Source organism: Anas acuta, chromosome 2 (assembly GCF_963932015.1).
Source record: "Anas acuta chromosome 2, bAnaAcu1.1, whole genome shotgun sequence".
NCBI lineage: Eukaryota > Metazoa > Chordata > Aves > Anseriformes > Anatidae > Anas > Anas acuta.
Window position 1 is genome coordinate 20380385 of NC_088980.1, and position 22870 is coordinate 20403254.

At 36.0% G+C, this 22870-nt stretch overlaps 1 protein-coding gene across 2 annotated transcripts in view; it reads right to left on the minus strand.

Annotated features, from left to right (window-relative positions):
* PLXDC2 (plexin domain containing 2) overlaps positions 1-22870 on the minus strand; it is a 271670-nt gene that overhangs the window by 206408 nt on the left and 42392 nt on the right. The gene's annotated exons all lie outside the window — the stretch shown is intronic.

Below are 22870 nucleotides of genomic sequence, written 5' to 3' on the forward strand. Positions count from 1 at the left end.
TAAAAAGCTGCTCCACTTCTCAACAGTTACTTTGTGCCTGTCACCAAGTATCAAGGTTTGCCATCACCCTATCCTTGCATGAAAGAATACCTCACCTTGGAGGCCTTGATATTGCTGGACCCTAAGGATTCTTAAGATCCTTATCCCTGATCTCCATAAGATTTCAAGCTACAGAAGGTGTCCAGATGCAGGGATGGGTGTTCTGGGTGGTGGGAGAGGCTCACTGTACAGACACACATTGCTATCTTTGGGTTGAATCCATAATCTTCTGTTAGCTACAACTTAGCTTTCAGAAACACATGTAAATGCTATTTCAAAATTTTCCGTGAAGGAGAACTACTGAATACCTGTGCAAACTGTTCTCAGGGTTAATTGTTCCAGCCCTTTTAAAATCATGTCTCGTTTCCAGTCTTAATACATCAGATTGAAGCCTTCAGTCATTAGAACATTTTATGCCTGTCTGCTAAATTAAGTAACCCTCTAGTAGAATAAATGTTATCACCAGGATTTCTCTAGAAGATGAAATGTCATCTTTTCACTTGCTCGCTAATAAGCTAAATAGATACACTTTTCACTGGGAGAAACATCACCTTTGTCAATCTTTTCAGGTTTATCTGTATTATTTCTGAATGGACAGAGTGACGTATGCACTTACAATGCATATTATCTCTAGTCCCTGTTAGTTGGTTCATGTGCCTGCAAATGATGGTTGAGTTCTGAGTACCCTCGCTCCACTGGAAATCACGTTCCACTGGTCACAATCAAAGTTCTTAAACTGATCCAGAGTATCCTTTTCTAGGATTTTTTTTTTTTTTTTTTTTTTGTGCAACCCCGATTTTAGCAGTATTTTAGGTTTTTGTTTGTTTGTTTAAGTTTAAGGTTATGTATTTCAGTATGAAATCTTGCATAATGTCTTTCTTCTTTTTTTTTTTTTTTTTTTTCTTTTAAATTCAGTGCTGAGTTTGAGGGGACTGAGGAGAAAGAAGTCTATATGACACAAAAACAAGAAAAAGAAAAAGCTTTATTTGCAAATGGTTAGAAATACCTTTCTGAATTGCCAGGAAATATCATTACAGTTCGTCTGTATGTGTGTTGGAATATTATCTATCATTTGAAATAATATAACGCAGTCTGTCACTTCAGCCATGTAATCATTTTATTTTAAAAACACTCTAAAAATACTCCCACTTGCTTTCAGCATAAGCATGATGAGAAATTTCTGATTTAGCCATCTCTGTAAAAACTTCAGAAGAATGAAGATTAAGCTGAAGCTCACTTTCATTAGGTATTGCCAGTCATGGAAGTGAGTTGATCCTTTGAACAAACATTTCCTCCATCAGAGAGAAAAAAATGTATAAAATGTTAAAAATAATCAGAAAAGGGATGGGTGTGGATGCTACAGTGAACAATGCTGTTTTGATGGAAAAATACAATTTAAAATGTAATAACTTGCAGTGTTACATTCATTTCTGTAGTACTGCTACCAATTTACAAATAAGAGGGGCACCATCTGTTCTCTAAAGAACCACAGGAAAAAAATGCCTGCTAGCAATTAAGATGTTGTACATGAGACATGATTTCTGCAGATTTCACTTTCCTTTTTATTTTGTTTTGTTTGGTCAGTCTGGAAAGTATGTCATCACAAATGCCAATGTATGGACTTACCAGTGTTTTTTTCTATTCTGGCCTACTTAGCTTACAGATGTACTTTCCTAATCAGTGTATTTGGTATTCATGACTAATGTGAATTTGTAGAGAGGAGATCTGAGAGAGAGAATTATGGGGATTTAGGTTTAGAGCTTTTCCAACCCTGGCAGACTGACATTATTTGAACATTTATTCTGCTCTGGCTAATGTATTCTCTCTCTGGCCTCTCAATTGTTCTGATTTTTTCCTTTCTCTTTTTAATAGTTATGGCACATGAGTGCAAGAACTGCTTCTTTCAGGTTACGTTCCTACTGAGTCTTTCCTAACATGGTTATCAATGCTGTCACAACTGGTTTCACTGTTATAGATTTCCACGGTGCTAGAGGGTTTAAATTTAAAAGAGAATATAGATCTGTTAATGCATTTTGCAATCTGATCATGTTAATGTGTTTGGTAATGTTCTCAGATCTTTGAAACAAGTCTGTGGTTTCTGAATTTTATTTGAGAGTGATTTCTATGTACAAAATAACACTCTGGCACATGATATGGTTGCTATCCAAATAAGTCAATAAAAGCATAATGAAGTGCAAAATAAAGTCATACATGTCATATATGTTCTCTTTGGAAAAATAAATAAATAAATAATCTTTCCTAAATAAGTTGATCCAGTTCACTACTACCATACTGCCTTGAAAAGTCATCTGTGCTTTAGCAACAAGTATTTTGGCTTCCATTTACAAACTAGCTGCAGTAGGTCTAAACAACCCCAGTCGCTTTCTTTTAATGTGTCCCCACTCTTGAAAAGCACATAATCCTCCTGTAGATAGAACAGCGTAAGGATTAGGATGACTTGGAATTTATCTGTAATTTTAAACTACATGAACACCTGGGCTTCTGCAAAAATCTATGCTTGTTGCAAAAAAACTGCTCCACAGACACTGTGCTAAATCAATCCTCTGTGCCAAACCCCCTGGAAGCCCATATAAGCGTGACTAGTAAGATATGATTGCATTTGTCAGTCACTCCAAAAACAGGATTATCACTTTCCACAGTGAAGAAGGTCAGGCCCAGTCCCTTAGGACAGAAGATAAATCAGACAGCGTCTTAAAAACATCTGCACAGAACAATCCTGACTTCTGAGACATACAGCAAGCCAAGGGTCACTTTAGCCACACTGGCATTAAGAAATGGAAACATGCAATAGCATTAGCTCTTTTCAGCTGCTGAGATGTGTTTCAAGATTGCTTGATAAAAACTAGCATGTGTCTTTCAGAACTATACAGAGAAAATAAAAAGAGACTTAGCATTCATTTACTGTACAATTTTAACAGTAGATAATTTATTTCCAGGATTTAAAGACACAGCATTTTCCAGCTACGAGTTAAATTACCCCAATACAACTGAGCACAAGCCTGGATTTCCTAGGCTGAACCTTAATTTTGAAAGAATCCTGCTCTCATTCATGTTTGGTTACTGCAAGCATTATGTTGCGGTGGGCAGAAATGTACTTTAACCAATGAGAAAAATTCAATGATAAGCAGCAATTAAGTGGATTTAAGATGAAAGCTATGGATGTATTTTCATCATGGAGAAAGCCAGACACACTGGTTGCATTAATGGGAGTTATGCTTTTAAATTTGATTTGTACTGCATGCTGGAAACTGTATTCTGTTCCACAGAGCTATGAGCTACATGATCACTGTACTTATAAAAGCAAATTAAGAATGATTATCCTGTTTCACGTTTTGCTAATGTGAATGTCTGACAGTTTAAATACAACTGGCAACCTCTGACTTATTGCAAAGGTAATTTTTATACAAGAAAAAATTCTACTTGTAGAAAAGAGGGGAATTGGCAGGCACACCTTGAGACTTCAGAGCACATTGAGGGTGAGGAAAAGCATGAGCCTAGGCTCCTGTGGTGCAGCCGGTGCCATGGGGAATGCAAGCTGGTGGCTGGAACCAGTTGTGCCCATCTCCCTCAACAGTGGACAGGATCGGACTCTCTGTTTTCATCTGTAGGTACGGGTAGGGATGGACATAGACAGTACCTGCTCCCTCTGGCCTCAGAAAAGTGTTCAAACTTCATGAAATGCAAGAACTGCCAGAAATGACAGTATTTTTATTTACATTTGAGAAGTAATTTCTAACTTGTTTGTGAAAACGTACATATAGACAAATGACATAAGAACACTAAAACATGCCTGGTTCTTTAATTGCTTTGCTTGTTCAGAAAAGGCTCAATGAGCAAAACTTCTCCTTATTTGTGTTTATGGCATTGAGTCTTAGTGACTATATCAGAGCAGAAATCACCTAAGAGAAAAAAATTAATTACTATTGTTTTGCTTTACGGTGCTTCAGAGCAGCAGGATATGCACACTTATAGCTTAGAGTGACATTACATGGGATAGGAAACCTAAAGCTAGCCACACTAGTTGTTTTTTGATTTGGGTTGATGGTGCATGTGGCTGTACATGACACATCTGTCTTATTTATCACAAGAGACATGAAATGCATAAAAATCTTATTTTTCAAAACAATATATATGTCAGAACTACTGTGAATTTCAGTACCCTGCCTGCTCACAGGATCAGAAGGGCAGAATGCTTCTCTTCACAAAGCTACATGTTTGAAAGACCCTCAAAACACCATTCTGCTGCCTTTTGTCCTTTCACTCAGCAGAAGAGGGCATTCAATGAAGTCCACTGAACTTTGTCTTATCAGTCCTTCACTGCTCCCTCAATAATTCCATTCTTAAGAAAGCAGAAGGGTGTATTTTTTACACCAAATGGCTTACAATTTTAAACTGCCATCTGTGAATAGTCATCTGTGGGTAAGGTGGTAATGTTCTCACTCTCATTTAACTCTACATTTTCAGAAGTTTGTATATTTTTGAAAGTGGAAAAAATGTTCATTTTGGCACTTGACAGTTTGGCCTGGGAGAAAAATTGAGACAGCACTAAAAAAATAATTCTTGCAGTGGTCAAGCTGCAAAAATAAAAAGATGCCTAGGTAAGCCAGATAATACCTTTTCACAAATTGGTGTTTCTAACAATAACTCATTTCTACCATCAATTACAGTTTGGTAATACAGGCAAAGATTCTCATTTACACCTGTGGCACCAACTTAAAATGTTATTTTCTGCATCTTCACCTAATATTCCATTCTCTACTCCTAAGAAAATAATATAAAATGCAAGCACGAAGCTTGGTATTGCATGCCTGTGGGTCAGACACTGACCCTCAGCACAACACTGAGATGGAGACAAAGGCAGCCGTCACCTTTCCAGAAGGCACACCTGGGAATCAAAAACTGGACACCTACAAAAGGACTGCCCGCTGCTCAAGGATGAAAATCAAAGTTGATAGAAGTGTTTCTCTGTGGTACAAAGTAACTCCTACAACAAAAGAAAGCTTCACCACTGAAAAAGTAAATGTGGGCTACATTCAGGTTCAGTCTTCAACCCTGCCCCACTTTTCGCTGTGTTCTTTAAGCCCCAACTCACCCCTTTTTGGGACTTTACCAAAGTAGCAGCCTTCAGGCACTGCTTTGGAGAAATAAGTACTCCATGCAGACAGTGCAGTCTAATGCTGCGTACAAGCAGTAGGCTGTTGCCAGTGAACAGCAAGGAACATGATCTGCTCTGCAGCCCGCTCAATTGCAATAAGCCACACATCATCTCTGCAAGGAACTCAGGAAAGGAATTTGGCATTTACTCTGAGTTCCGCAGTGGTTCCACAGAAGTCAAACATGTTTTTACTACTGATTTGCTCAAAACATTTCATCCTGCATGCCTGGTTTCAATCAGATTGTAGTCCTTTATGTTTCTTCCTCCCTTGATGGAGGTACTCTTGATGGACTAATGAGGAGGAAAGAAGCAGCTACTCATTCCTCAGCTAATGAGTCTTGTTTCTCTCTGAAGTGTATCATCCAAACCAGCTGGTGACACTTTTAATGAATGTCTATCAAATATTTATTACTCTGACTACAGTCAAGCTATAATTTGAACTCTACTGATGATGATCTTAAGCAAAGTACTTAAAAATCAGTAGGACACAGAAGAAAAGATATCTGATCCTAACTCACTTGTAAATATTCCATGCAGCCATCATGGTTTATAAAATTATAGTCAAAACTGCTGAGTTTATTAATATACTACAAAAGTATGTTAATAAGCATATTCGCCACCATTCATCTAGCTGTTTGGTTATAGCAGCAAATAGTATATATTTAAATCATGCACAAGTTACAAACCAAAGCATATAAATTTCAAAACAAACCATGTATCTTTTGTGTTCCATTTCATTAAAAATGGAAAAAAAAAAGGGGGGGGGGGGGGAGGAGAGAAAAAGGAAAGGGGTACGGGGACAAAAGAGAAGGAAAATAAAAAAGAAATGAATAAGAAAAAAAAGTGACAGGAAATGACTTAATGATTTACAGTTTAATTAATAGTCAAATAATTTGTTGAACATCAGCAAGGTTTTAACACTGCCCTCGAAGACTAGCTGAAAGTTCAATATTGTGTTAAGTCTATAGCAGGCTTCAGTGACCAAGATAGACAACAAATAAGGGATTTGTATTTGAAAAATGGAAATCTGCTTTTTTTCTGCTAAATGCAGGATTAATCAGTATCATTATCCAATATTTTTGTTATTTTCAATACTGCAAGAAACGTAACCCTTCACTCGCTTTTTATTCTCTCCATTTATTTATTCTCTCCACTTTTTACTTTCAAAGCTCTTAGTCCCCAAATGATGCTAGCCAGTTGAGAAAACCAGGAAGGAACAAGAGCAAATGGCACAAAAGATCATTTCATTTGCTTGGCTAGGCACATTAATGAATTCCACTCAGACTGGAAAAATGCACTACAGCATCCTGCATTGCTTTAGCTTGAATGATTCAGAGTCTGTGCCATTAGAATGTACAGTAAACTCTAATTAAGCAATTAAACACGAAAGAACATAGGCTGGCCTGAAATAATGTTAGACACCAAACGTCTTGTTTGTTTTATGCCTTCAGCAGCTTCAGTTTTAACTCTATTTCAAAATGACATATGCCCTGGCAGAGCTATCTAACTGTGATTATAAAAAGCTACCTCTTGTTCTTTCCCATCACAAAACAATTCTTTAATTATTTTATTATTACACTTTTGTTTAAGTCCTTTCAATTCCTGTTAACCCTTTTGCTGGTCATAGCAGCTGCCTTCCAGGCACTATGATGATGGCTAAACGGCAGGAAAGGAAGAGCAAAGATAATCACACTTTCCTTAACATTAAGAGAAATAAAGATTTAGTTTATAAGACAGTTTTAGTATAACATAAGCAGGGTGGCAACATATATATGTAGTTTTATATATATAACTATAGATAGTATATAAATAGTTTAGTTAGGTCTACAGGCAATTGTAAAACTATAATGGAAAAGGCAGATTCCCTGTGCCTCTCAGAATGCAAAGTATAAAAATAGGAAACTCAGATAAAGGACATAAACACAGACAAAGGATCTATCCCTTACAGATCTACTACACTGTAAGGGACAACTATAACTATATATCATTGTGTTGTTATTTTTGTTTGTTTGTTTTTTCCATTAATTTTTGTATCTAAAAAAATCCAGGTCTTAGAAAGACTCAGTGATAAATTCTACTCTAAATGCTGCAGAAAAATAAAGGAATACATTTTAGTAAAAGAAAGTAGAGATCAGTACAGAAATATTGCAATAGAAGACTTCATAGGTGATAGCTGTGTTTGAAATGGGCTATCATATACCATATCTACCTTTTAACATATATACTAGTGATTTCAGATGAAGCCTTAAGGATGAAATTTTTCCATGCCAGCGTGTTGCTTTTTCTGTATCAGAACTTGTAAATATTCATTCTGACCACTGGATGACCTCATTCTGATTCTCATAAAGCAGAGATGACAGTTGCTAAAAGTGTTAGGAAAAATAACTGTAATTATAAAGCAAGTGTTTTGATAACAAGAGTTTAAAACCAAAACAAAAAATAAAAAGAAAAATAAACAAACTACAGAATTTAGGGAAATGTATTGCTATACTTGACCTATCATAGTAGCACCAGGTTTCACATTTTCATGTTTATTAACTTTTTTTTTTTTTTTTTTTTTTAATGTTGTATCCTAAAGCATATTTTGGTACAAACAGGGAGGTCAAAATTGTAAGCAATATTGTTGTATAACTGCCACTAGCCAGCTAGGTATGCTTCCATTTTTCTTTCTAAGAGAATAAGAGACCCCCACTAGATCTGTGGTGTTTATTTTTTCCCTTTTCCTCTTTTTTTTTTTTTTTTTTTAAATCAAGCAGACAATATACATTTGTACTGCAAATACAAGAGCCACTAAAATCAAATATTAAATGTACTCATAAAAGACTTATTTGTAAGTAATTTGTGATGTGTTTTAGGGAACAAACAAAACCTAATCAACATTTAAGATTAGGAAAAACAACAACAACAAAAAAAAAGAGGTATGTAAAGTGCATTACAATATTAGCCTTAAAAAGCTGGTTCTGAACATCAGAGGGATCAAACTAGTCAGAGTAAGCACTGGCCTGATACAGTACCATAACTTTTATTTTATAAGGTCTTCTTTTTTTCAGCACTGACTGTTGATCCCAGGCAGCATAAGACTTTCCTTCACCCTCAATACAACATAGGGAGCTCGTGTTCAACAAAAGCAAACAGTACTGGTGGGTATCAAAACCCTCCCTCCTCTTTGCATAGCAGGAAAAACATCTGTGCAAGGTCCAAGGCAGAATTTGGCTCCCAACAAAGGAACTGTCATGAAAAACACATGAATCTGAACAAGACCTTTCTGGCCTTTTTCTAACACACACACATGTATTTCTTCAAATAGCTTATTCATTAGTCTATGGGGAGTCTTCCACACCACTCCTAACCTCTGGGCAGATTCATCTTCAAAAGAACGACAGTGAAGAAATTAGAGACATTTGTGAGATCATGCCATATTCTGGAGACAATGAACTCTCTTTTTTTCTACCCCAGTGACTGTCTAGTCATGTTCCTGCCAAAAATTTGTTTTTCTCTTTCCATGTTTTCTGTTCTTCCTTTTTAAATTAAGATCACATTTGAGTAAAAGATTTAAAACAGATGAGCTTTCAGGTTTGAATTGAGAACAGTCATTTACTCATTTGAACAGTCCAAATTATTTTTATTTATTTCCACCAAAATTTTTGACACTTTGTTTTCAAATAATTTTGTGAACTGAACCACACTCCAATTATATAATTAATTGGGCTGTGAATATTAAAATAAATTAATTAATTAATTAAATAAAACTCTGATTTGGGCATATAAGTCTTCAGAAAAAACACAAACTTCATTTTGCTGATGTCTTTCCAAAATAAATACATGAAAATAAATTAATTTAAAGGTTGCGAAAGGGCTTGGCTCAACAGACTTGCAGACTCATGTCCTCTGTTTTTCAGAGCAAGAGAAATGTGGATAATGGCCAGGACATCTGTCAGATACACTCTCTCTGCAGCCATAGCTCAGTGAGCCAGATGAGTGCAATCTAATAATCCTAGCAAATCGATAATATGTAACATTGAACTTGGTGGACTTGCAGTAGAGAAGAATTTAGTGGTGACTAATTATTATGATCAATTTATAGCGTGAAAAGACACAATTATGGGATTGGTACTGCAGACCAAGCACTCTATCTCTTTCTCTCTGAGGCGAATCACAAAACACAGCAGAAGGTATAGGAGATTAAAAGGAATTACGGCTCAAAACAAACTAACTAGATTTAACAGAGAGATACATCAGGTTATCAGTACATGACATAACATACCAAAAAACCCTTAGTATTGCTAATCAGAGGCTAATTCCCTCTGGAGGTCACGTGGTCCAATGTGGTCCTCAAAGTACAACCAATACAGTGACCTTCTCCCCATCCCCCCTCCCCCCCCCCCACCAAAAAATCTAACTAATTTCTTTCACTGCAACTTGTGTCCATTTCTGCTTGTTCTACCACCTCCAATTTTTGGTTGCAGGCTTCCTTGAGCTGAACAAACCCAGGCCTTTCAGCCTTTCCTTGCTTTTCCCTTTTTCTCTTTTTACTGCCAATACACCTTCTCAAACTCCAGTTCTTGAAAGGTAGGAAAAGGCAATGCAAATTTATTTAATCCATGTGCATGGATATGGTAACATTTCTGAATGCGCTGTTACACCGTTTTCTCCACAAAGCTTCCATCTCATTCATAAAAAAATTCACTCAGTGAGTACATGCAGCTTTTGAATGGAATGTACAAGTCTCCATTGACTCCTGGACAAGTTGAGACTGAAGGAACAAATACTGCCATGACACAGCACGACCAGACGACATCCAAGTGGAACTGTCAGGTTACTGTCACCAGAGAGAATGACCCTCTTCCTGGTTGCACGGTTCTGTCCTTTCCTTGGGCTGACTTAGCTTTAGTCCAGCTCCTCAGCCAGCCAAATCACCTCACCAAACTGCAATGGGCTGTTGAATGTTTTGCCAAAAGTCAAGTCAGCTGAGACAAACCAATGCACACAAGGGACCATGACCAGGCAGCCAGACTTGAGGGCAAGTGGTGTGTGGGAGGGAAGCATGAAAAGTGCCATCCCTTTGGTGTACCACCATGTCAGCTTGCCTGGGTCACACAGACCTGTGCTAAAACAGATAACAGGTCCTCAGGAGAAATGGACTAGAGGTATGCAGGAAAATGACTTTTTCCTTGCTTCAGGCATTTATTCCCCATAGCAGTGCTGGACAGTATGTTTTAAACTAAAATTTTCCTGAATGGAGGACTACACTTTCTTAGCAGACAATTATTGTCATTCATGTCTTGGTTTTTGAAGTCCTAAATCTTTTTACATTCCCATGCAGAATCAATGCTGTGCTGATCTGTGCTGAGCACTGGAACAAAACACGTGGGAGCTTGCTCATGATGAGCAGTAAGTGGAGGGTTTCTAGCTGCTGCCAAACTCAGCTGGGCACAATGCTCACCACAGGCAGGAAGTTTTAACAACATGTAACTTAGCTAAATCAGACCAGAGCTGGGGAAAAGGACAGAAAATTGGTGTACTCCAGAACCTCCCACTGCAAAATGTGAAAATCAGGCAGAAATCTAGAGACATCAGAATTTCTCAAAAAGACAATCTGACAGGAAAATAAGTAATTATTTTAAGAGTAAGCCATTACTGCACAATTGAACAAACAAACAAAACCACTGGGAAACTATCCCAAAATTCATTGACATATCCTTCCTGCTTATCTCAGGTAGAAAAAAAGAATATGCTCCTCAGAATGCAAGCAGTGCTGTAAATCAAACTTCATTTACACATGCAGAGTTAATGTAGTAGGGAATTTTCTGGTTTGGTCTATTACAGAAGTGTTCATCCTTAAACAGGTTTATTTGCTTAACAGATTTTAGCAATTACTTCCTCGTAGCAAGTATTAAACTTTTTTATTTTAAAGAAAGGGCTGGATAAATGTTTAGGTGAGATTTTATTCTTTAATTTATATCTGTTGTTCAATAATTGTACAGTGTCATATGAGCATAGAGGCACATAGCTGGTAAAAATTACACCCAAGTTTTTGAGTTTAGACTTACATTTTTTCCTAATAAGAACATTAAGCTTTAAATTTATTTTGCATCCAGCAGTACCTACTTGACAATCCCCGATGAAATGTACTGTTGAACTCATGCCACGCTACATGTTGGGAGGAAAAGCAGTTCACTCCCTTACTGTGAGATGAAGGCAGCTCAGAATAAAAATATAAACTTCCCTTTTAAAACAGCAACAACAACAACAACAATAACAAATCAGTGTTTTAAGAGCAATATTCCAGCCAATCCTGGTGAAAACTTTATGCCAGACTTAAATGTCTTCGCAGGTCAGCAAAACATATTCTCTTACACTCCAAATCAATGTAATACAATACTTGAGATTTTTATCATACCACTTGCAAACTTATAAATGATGTCTCTATGAGAACATGAGAATGCAGATCAGTCTCCTAAGATAACTATACAAATAGAGCTAGACTGGAAAACAAACCATGGCCTGATAAAATTTACTATTATGAATATCACACCATGTTGTCTTTTGTCTCCCATGAAAAAGCACAAAGGTCCAAGCTCCATGTAAATAAATTATGTTAGGTTTAGATCAATTAGCTGAATTCACAGTTTTTTCACTTGCAGTTTGTGGGTCGAATCTCTGTGAAATTCATTCAAGTGGCTCCCTATAGTCAGTTAAGAAAAGCAAACCCATTTTCAGTAAAATAAGATTAGCTGCACAAGCAGTCAGAAGTTATTACAAAAACATAGCAGGCAGTAAATTTATTGTTAAAAATTTAACATCTTTTTTTTTTGGTTGTTTGTTAGAAATTTCTACCTTATTCATTTTTAATTGTCTAGTATGTCAGATAGATAAGTACAATTATTAAAAATATAAAGGAGAAAACACTTTAGATATGACAGAGAAAATCAAGTTATTAGCCTTTACTGAATTGCTAGCTTTTGAACTCAAACTGATCTCCTCCTCACTGCCTCATGGGGCAATATGACAAGCCATCACAGTGTTGACATTTACTACAAGTCACAGTGGCGTATTGTGCAAGGACTTCAAGACATCCAAATAGCACCATTTTTGCTCCCCTTTTCTCTCTGTACCTTCAAAGAATTTGACTCCCCTTTGAATAAAAAATGCAAAAAAATCAACACTACTATAAATAAATCAATGCTACTATAAATAAAATGAAAGTAAGGTCACTAAAATCTAGCAATTTCTTTTGTGAATAAATCAGAGCCAAGTCAGGCTAAGTGATAATATAAGAACAAAAACAACTCTGGAGTTAGAATGGAAGAAACAAGAGACTCCTTTCTTCCAGTGTAGACAAAAAAGGAAGCTTCATATATCAATGGGCCATATTTCCCTACATTTATCACAAATGGAGTTGTAAAATTTCAAACGGTGATCAATCACATACTGCATGTCCTTAATTATAGTCTGAAAGGTCCAGAGATAGTAGATTTTTTAATTAAATGTTCACCTACTGGCCTTAACATATTCTGATAATCTGATAGTCACAATATATCTGTCTGAGAGATCTATCCCTACTGAAATGCAAAAAGGGGTGTAACTTTCCAAGACTCATTTTGGAGAATGAGAAAGCAGGTATTCTTTATTAACAGCACTGGGTACTTGGAGGATAATTCCATTGAACACATACCCCTAAGCAAGACAATGAGTACTTATTTATAGTATGGTGATATAGATATTCATGCAGTTTCCAAGAAAGAGCTAAATTTATGTTAACTGTTTCTAAAAATGGTCTTTCTGATGAAGGCTAATAGTCTTCTTCACCTTGAACTTTTCTCATTTCCGTTTTTGCACATGCTCTATTGTTTACCAATTCAGCAGTTTTTTTTTTTTTTTTTTTTTTTTTAACAAACTCAGTTAATTTAATTGTTGAAGTTCTCCTTTGGACACTGTGTTCCTTCTTCAGATAGGCTCTTCCTTGATTTTGTGGCTAGAGCTGAGTCTTATCGTGAGAGCCCGATACAACAATTTAACAATTTCAGCAATCCCTTCAGCTTACTGTGGCACATATTTTGTGTTTTATACTCTTTGTTTCACTATCCTTAAGTGAGTCATCATATTATCATAAAAGCCACCTCTAAGACTATCGACCATCCCAGTTGCTTACTGATGAACTGAGAGCAACACAATTCCACTGAGAGCAATAATGAAAAAAGCTAAGCAGCCAGTAGGCTAGACATAAGTGCAAACCAACAACTTCCAATTTACATCTGAACTTGTTATTGTCCACAGAGTACACTGACTCAAAATTTCCATCCAGCCAAAGTGATCAGAGAATCAACAGGAAATATAAGGATGCAGAAACGCGACCTCTACATGATGCTGGAATAAGCCAAAGGCTAGTTTTGCTTTTCCTCATCAGTTAACATCTTCAATCAATTCTTTCAATTTAGAAAAAGCTTCAGCTAATGTTTGGTAAGATTAAGCATCACTTCAGAAGACTTAAAAAAACTAAAAAGGGTAAATCAAGGCATAGAAGCCAAGACGTTGTCTTGCCTACTTGCAGTGGAGGAGTTTCACAGTGAGGCAGAGGGCAAATGTCAGCATAACTTCATGTAGAACACGCTGTGCATTATTAACACTTGGCAACTGCAGTACTGATTAAGAGCTCAACAGTACAAATGCTTATTCACAGGAATAATTGCTATTCAGATAAGAAAGCCTACCAAAAACAATGGAACTACTAAAGTGCTCACAAGGAGTGAAGTCAGGGTAAGACTGTTCGACAGATGAGAAGGAAAAAATCTAAAGCAGCCTTGCCTATTCTCTGTCTTCAAGAAATGTCACACAGAAGAAAGCAAGCAGAGACTTAGTTTTAGGTCAGGTAACTCCTTTGTTAATCTTATTCTATTCTGTGTTGTGCAAGAAATACCCATCATTTAGCTTAGCTTTGGGAGGACAATGATCCCTGACAGATTTAGTTCTCCAGAACACTCTGGTTAATTATGCAATAATAAAATGTATTTTCCCTATCTCCTTTTTTCTTATTGAAATTATTCTGATTGCAAAATATGACTGTAACCTTTAAAAACACTTTGTCCCATTTAATACAACATAATAACAACAAAAGAGACATCAAGATAATAAGATATGACACGGAATTATAATGCTACTGTCCTTTTGCATTACTGGATTCATACTACAATGCTTCAGTCCTATTACTCACTGTTATTTCAACAAGTGCTTTAACAGAATCCATAGCAAAGATGATCAACATGTGGCTTCCAAACCAATCATTTCTCTTGTTCTGATCAAGAAACTCTTAACCTCTTAGTATATGATTGGCATTAGAGGTGTTCTGGCACAAAAATAACTGAAAATATCAAGAGGGAGCTGCTAGGGGCTTACTGGCCTACCTGAAGCACAGCTGCATGCCCAAACCAGTCCAGTCCCCAGCGTGCAGTGATGCAGTATTAGCTCTAAGATTGTTGTTTCTTGCCTTTGAGATACATACCTACATAATTTCTCCTCCTCTTACCTTTCTGAAATATGTGCTGTGTGACTTTTTGCTATATAAATGTTCTCTTGTGCATCATAGGACCAGAAGCAATCTGTAGTGTATCTGAAAGTAGGATTGAGAAATGCTACTTTTGTACTACTGTTTTACCATTAAAATTCCATTTATGGGAGCAGACATCTTGGTCTATAACTCAAGATGAGCATTAACTTTAAAACAAGAAGTTTCAAAAAGATAATAGGTTGCATAATTTACTCAGTAAGAGCTCTGGCATAGCTTTCCCTGGATTCACATGCATAATTTCTACTAACATCAATTGGAACAAGTATGCACAGAAAGGTAAATGAAAAACAATCATTCTTCATATTCTTCTGTCATGTTAATGCAGATTTCACACAGCAGAGGTGGATTTTCATTTTCACAGTCTGTGCCATGTTAATATCCATATTTTTCTGCCTCTAGGTTTAGCACTTGGCAATGAGCCAGTAGAGAAGCCATGAAGTACAAAGGAAAAAGCAAACCAAAAGCATGCTCAAACAGAGTCTGTACAATCAGCAGTGCAGACTTTGCCAGATGGAGCAGATGATGTGGTCAATGAAGGTGCAGAAGGTGAAAGAATTAATCTGAGGGAATTAACAGGATGCCTGATGCCAGTCTGCTCCCCAAAATCTCTTGTGCCATCTTCATCTGCCTGTGCAGAGTCAAGTGCACATAGTAGATTATGTATGTCTCTCTATCCTGTTAATGAATTTATTGATTGTTTTTACTGTGTTCATCTCACTTCTTCCCCATTATTTAATTTGGACAAGAGGTCTCCATTCCAAATATTTTGAATTGGAAATTATAGCTGCTAAAACACTAACCTTCAATGGTATTTCTTATGCATTCTCCACATTGTTGCTAAAAGTACCCAAAAAATGCCCTTTGTTGAGAACCTTCTTCCTGTCTGCAGCATATATATACATGGTGTAATATACTATAGGCTGTAATAGGCTACATATATATATATACACAGTGCTATGATATCTATGTACAGCATAGCCTGGTGCATCTGGTGTTTTTTTGTTTGTTTGTTTGTTTTCCCATGCTTACAACCTTCTATTGTTCCCCGCACACAACACTGTGGCTGCACCTTTTTATGTACTTTGAAGATCTGTGCTTTTTCAACTCAGCCTACTTAGCATAATGAAGATGCAAAGGCATCTTCATAGTCCAGGATGACAGCAGTTTTTTTCAATAGAGATTTCAATGGATCCTGAAATATTTTGTCATTGAGATACAGGGTGACACTGTTCATTCACAAAGCACAAGACTTAAAGGTCTGCTTCTTAAAAGGTCTAGCAAGAGCTGATTTTTGGCTGCTTTGTACTATAGTCTCAGATTCTTCTGCACAAGTATAGAACAAGGAAAGCAGGTATCTTTGTGTAAAAAAGTTAGAGGTAATAAACAAACTCAAAATGATGAAACTTAGCTTCTATTCCCAAAGTATATATGTGTTCATGTGCATGTTCATGCAGGGAAAAGGAAAGGCATGCATCCCTTTCACTATTTAGAAAGTTCATTTTTGCTCCCTGAGGTTTCCTTTACTTTCTTTCAACTCCACTCTAATTCCTGCCTCTTAAAACTGCTGTGAGCCCCTCAGAAACCCATGACCATCATTTAGCAGGGTGCAGGTCAAGGAGATCTGGGAGCCTAGGCATACATCTAACTGCAAGCAGTAATACTACATCAGTGTGACATCACAGCTGACCTGATTTGGGCTGTCTCTGAGCTTCCCACTCAGGTGGCAACACCACTCAGTGGAACTCACTGGAGGAGAGGATAGAAAGGTTTATAACTAGTTTAATGATGCACTGCCATCCAAAAGGTTAATGATTCCTCATCCAAAGTACCGGGTGTAATCCCAAATGCATAGGGTGCCAGTGCAGCTTCCCATGGGGTTAGGCAAATCCTCTGGGACTCTCCTACACTTCCAACTTGTTCATCCTGTTGCTCTCAGAAGCTCATTTCCAGGAACTCACCCCTCTCATCCATCTCTCTCCAAACTGGGCACAATCTCACCTCAACTGGAAAAGCTGGGAGTCAGCTTCTAGTCAGAAGTACCCTCCAAGAGACAAGCACAACAGAGATCCTCTCTTTCTCAAACCCTCTGCAGCAGGAAATCATTAATCCCTTCTTCCAAGTATCCCAACAGACAGATGTTGTAGATTGTATAGTTTAAAGACTTACCAGAGGAACCGGGGTGTTTGTTTTTTTTTTTTTATTACTTTTTTTTTCTCTCTCCATCTATTCAACTGTTGGTGAAGTAATTTCAGTGAAAACAAACAAACAAACAAAAAAATTAAAATGAATGCACTGTGAATCTATCTGATTAAATCATTGACAGTTTTATTGCCTTCTACAGTATCTAGATGCTATTTTGTACTTTTCATCATGTGCTAAGACCTCAACCTCACTGCCAGGAAGAAATGTACAGGCAAAATAAAATAAAATTTATTCTTTCCTTGCTGTCACATGTTGGCAAGAACTGATCAATAACTCACTGACAGTATCAAATTCTTCTTTTTGTAACTTTTTTTTCATACTGCACATGGCAGTGCCAAAACCATAAACAAAAAAATCTAAAGTTATTTTTTCTTATCTTCTCTTTTGCAGATTTTTTGGCCTACAGAATAACTAATCTTTGCAGTAATGCTTACTAAAATACCTTGTGTTTAGAAGCCCCCCTTTCTTCACTAGTTTTAATTCCAAAAGTAAAATTATTCGTTGCCTTGGAAACATGAACTACACATCCATACCTTTCTTAATTTATAATCTTTTCTTCCTATAATGCTGTAACAAGCAATCTATCAGAGCCTGCAATTTATCAACTAGAATAAACATCACCTTCTAAAATCCAATTATTTATCAGATGCTGATGTCCAAATTTGAACAAGATGCTGATGAATTTTTCCAAGTCCATCTTTGATCACCATCACTAAAATGTTTACCATATAGAATAAATAAAACTTTTTTTTCCCAGAAAAATTATAAAAAAGATAATTTAGCTTTTTATTATAAAACCAAAAGTTTGCTGGTGTCTCTTATTTATCCTTTTTATATTCAGAAATATTTTGGCTTGACAAAGAAACACAGCTGCTGGCTTTTAAAGATAACATGTAGGAGGATATTCCAAAAAAATACCTCTTTTTTTTACTTATTTACATACGCATTAAAAAGCCACTGTATGCCCTACAGTGCATTTGGGGGTCTGTTAGGGAAAAAATAAATAAATAAATAAAACTGCCTTTGTATTATTTCCACATGAGTCATATCACACTAACTACATAAATACCCATGAAAATCATTGGTGTCAGAACAGCCAAAACTCACATGCATCTCATGATATCAAAATCCTTATCATCCAGTTTAAGAACACTCCTACCCACTGAATTACCACAGGGAAAGATCTGGCACATAATATTTATACTAACAGCTGCAATACCTAAAGTTTCAGAATTTTTTTTCATTGTAATTACAATATTGGTATACCAATAACCATTGGTATAACAATGGTATATATTTCTGTAAATAAAACATATGATCAAATAAAGAACTTGAAGAAGATGAAGGCTATGAGTGAGATGTACAAACAGAACTAGCAGTCAGAACTCAAGTTCACATGCTTAGAAAAAGACCCAATGTACTTAAGACTTTATGAAGATGGAAAGAGCCTTGATATATGCACCATGTAAAATCCTAGCCTTTCTTCCCTGCACATTATTCATCAAGATTTCCAAAGGTACTTTATGGGAAATTATTCTAAATGGCAGGTGATTCTGTACCCTAGGCTGGGAGAAGAAGAAGAAAGCAATTTCTGAAGAGTTCCCTGCCATCAATCCTGAAAAATAAGCTTGACCATAAGCTTGAGGCACCACCAGCCTGAGATGAAAAATCCCCACAGGGCATTCCAAGTTATGCTGAAGCAACTGACTTTTCTTATGGAAAATATGACTTCTAAAAACTTTCTAGTTGAAAAAGTTTTTTACTAAGTTAAGAATTATAGAATATGTATACTGTGAAAAGAAAAAAAAAAAGTAGTTACTCATCTTTTCATTTGCTAATGCTTCACCAAACTTAATTAGAATTAACTTTCTCATTAGTTTACTTATTTTCAGGAAAAACACTCACTTCTCTAAATTAGATTTTTTTTTTTTTCTCCACAGTAGAAATTTTTTGATGATCAATTATGATGATTAATTATGTTGATTTGTGGAAAACCTTGACAACACCATGAAAGATAAAATATTGACCTTTCAGAGATTACTGTTGCACTGTGCTGTGTAATTCTGGATGCATATTGATGACCTTCTTGCCTACTTCAATAGGAAAAGATAATTAAATTCAAGTTGAGCAACTTACTAGCCATTCTTCACAGGTTGGGATTCTCTGTGGCAAAAATTCCCCTAGTTGACATTAACAATGCTCTAATATTCTAAGACCTGTTTAAACATTTTATATATAATTTACTGTATTTTGTTTATTTTATAAGTATATATTTTATATTTTATATATATTTTATATTTTGTTTATATTCAAAAATGCTTTTCTTCCTCTTTTAATTAAATAGTTATGAATATTATTGATATATCCAGACCCAACTTGTGTGCAGTTCAGATCAAAGTACACACAAATCTGAATTACAACCTGTCTCCTACAAGCTGCTTTTTAACAACTTTGTAGGAACTTGTTTACATACATAGAAATAAACAGAAAATCTCTTCTTGTTCCTTTGTGATTAGATAGCACCTAAGGCAGCATAGTTTGTTAGTACACAAATCCGATATAGCAAGAAAACAGATGAACTGTTGTTTGCTGACCAATTTACTACGGATCGAATCCTTAATATGTTAAATGAGACATTCCTGTAACATGTGACAAATCTTGCTTACCAATAGGCTGTGGTGTACTGCCTGGAGGGAACCCAGCTCTGCCTTTACTGTTTCTGTGGCAGAGGTTGAAAATGCCACAAGAGACAGTTGACTCTGCTGCTGCTCAAAGAAACTCAGAATATCATTATCTACCATTATCATTGCAGAGCATTTTCTGAGTATGGACAGCTAAGGATATGAATAGCAGACAGTATGAACTGTGCTCTTCCTTGCAAAGCTAGATGGATGTTTTTTGTTCATACACATGTGTGTGAAGGAGAGGTAAGTGTACAGACAAACTTCATCCAGAAGCTCTATATGCTTCATTGTACAACACAATGTCTTAAAGTTTGCCTGTTTATGAGAAAGAATGTTACAATCCTAGATCAGTACAAATAGAATAATACATATTAGGATGTAGGTTTTCAATAATATACTAACATTTTCCCCAAGGAAGTCAAGATGTTTTAAATGGATAGACTTCCCATTGATCCACTTTTAAAGCATGTATCATAAAAAAAAACATGTCTTGCTTCAATTTTATTTATTTTTTTAATATATTGGGTTGTGGAAGAAGGAAGAGAGTCTTTGAAGTTATTCAATATTTTGTCTTATGCAGGCACCAGTTTTTAGGACATTTTCTTATTTTAATGTTGTTAGATAAAACAACTAATCCAGTTTAAATTAGCTGGATGAGATTTGAAAATTAGCGTTTATTAGCTAGTCAGCAGATTATCACGTAGGTGTGAATATAGTCTCACTAACTTGAATTCATCAGTATTAAGTGCACACTGTTAGCATTTAAACTTTGAGACTCAGAGCTTAAGGACATGAGCCAGAATGAAATATTGCTGAGAGATGCAGAGTCTGAACTGCTTTAAAGTGTTTCTGTCAGACATCTGACAGCATTGCAGGTAAAGGGTAAAAGTCATACCATTAAATGAACGTTATTGCCACTTTCTGAGCATTTCTGAGCATTTAAGTAAAAGTTACTTATTTTCTCAAACTTCTTTCACAAGCATCAAGGATGCCTGAGAACAAGGTTTTTAGAAGCCCAAAAAGAACAAAATAAAAACCTTCAGGAAATTCTCCTGAAAGCTGGGGTGGGGGGTGGGGGGGGCAGAAAACAAAACATCTGGAGACTATTTTTCTTGTTTTCTGGTGAATGCATTTCAAACCTAAGTGTATCATTCTGTTTTACTTTATTCATAAAAGTCAGTGTTATAATTCTATTGGCCAACGGCATATTGTTTAGCCTCTGTAACTTTTTCTCATCTGTATTAGAATAATAGCTATCCATCAGTACAGGCATGGACAGTATATACATACAATGTACTGTACGTATATACGTACAATTTCACTAGCTCATTTTCTAAGTAAAATGACTGCATGCTTTAATTTGCTTCAGTTGTTAAATACCTTCTCACAAGGAAACAAAGAGAATACTCTGCTGACAATGGGTATATGGCTTTCACTTGCTTTTAAATGAAACAAGTAAAATATAAATAAATAAAAGACAGAAAATGTTATAAACTGCCACTCCTAGGAAATGGTGTGTATGGTGCCTAGCAGTGCATGTCAGGGCTGTGACTTTTGTTATGGGTTGATGAAAGGTGAGCATCAGGGTGTTGGTTCTTCTTGTCTATTATCCTCCCAAGGAACTTCAGGCACAGCAAGTCTCTGATGAGTTTGTACTTGCAGAAAGACTACTTGCTTTATAGTAATTTATGACACACTATTTTTTCCTCGGGGTAATGATCTAGGCTCTTTCCCTTCCCACTCAAGGGAAACCTTTGTTATCAAGGGTCCTTCCAAATTTTTTGTTACAGCACCCATGCAGCAGTACAGCCATTGAAGTACAGACACCTCAAAGAGGGAAATGTCAGCTCTGAGAAAAGCCTGGAGTGGCTAAAATGCTATCTTGAATGGATCTTGAATGATTTTGTCAGCAAATACTCTCACTTTGTCAAAACATACCAATGTTCAGGATTTCATTGGCCATTACCGTACTTTAAAACAACCAACAAATAAATATGACTTGGTGAAATAAGATCACCATGAATGTTTTGATTTAGAGAGCTATAAAATATTTTCTTATCAAATATTATCAGACAAAGCCCTGTTTGTTAGTGCACATTTTTGAAAGATAAATTTTCTAGTTTTCAAGCCCATAACCTGTAAAACAGATAATAACCCACGGCTATCTCTAAAATTGTCTTTACATTGTCAGGCATTCAATATGATTTGTATAAGCCAAAAAATAAAAGCCCAAATGTGGCATGCATTGAGATGATTAAATATGAAGTCAAGAACAAGATCTTTTACCCTACCTTGAATGAATGGACAAGTAAAATAATCTTGACAGAATGATACATCGTATTTCTTTATTTCATCAAAAGTGCACGTGAAGAACTTTTTTTTTTTTTTTACAATGTCATTCATGACAGAGGCACACATAAGCCATAAATACATTGATATCTAACAGCTGCATATCTCCTCTCATCATCCTGAGCTTTGAAAACCAAATGCAAGCATATTGCTTTGTTATCCTTTAAAAGGCATTGATGGGCGCTCTCTCTATTCCCGTTTCATCTGTCAAGCATTAATCACTGTCTTAGTTGCACATGAAACATTTATTGGGCAATTATCATCTAGGTCTATATAAGATCCTTGCCCTTCACTTCATGTATTAGATAAAAATGACATTACTTGTGGAATACAACAGTAATCCATTAAAATGTGAAATCTGACAAAACAGGTGTTATGTTTCTTGCGCCATCAAATTTCTGGATTTAACTAGTGTATGGAGAAGAAATGCCTGATGTCCTTCTCTGACAACTCCCACTCTTACATCAGTGAAAACAGAATGTTCTCCTGGCATTGCAATACATGCACAAAACCCAATGCTAGCGTTCCTTAATCTTATTCAGTTTAGAAGATAAAAAATACTGAAAAATGTCATCTTTTCTTTCTTCCCCCCCAAAACCTTTCCCCATCTGATATCACCTCTTATCCTTTTGGCAATTAAGAGTGAAAAGTAATAAAGCAATTATGAAAATAAAATTTAATTGCTTTATAAAACTGTAATTGTGCCCTTATAGTTAAAAGGGAAAACAACAACAATAAAACAAACAAACAAACAGTGATTCTGACTAAACCTGTTGATAGAAATTGACAAGGCAGAACCTACACTAAGATCAGACAATTATTTCACTATCTCAATTTTCCCCCGTACTATTTTTT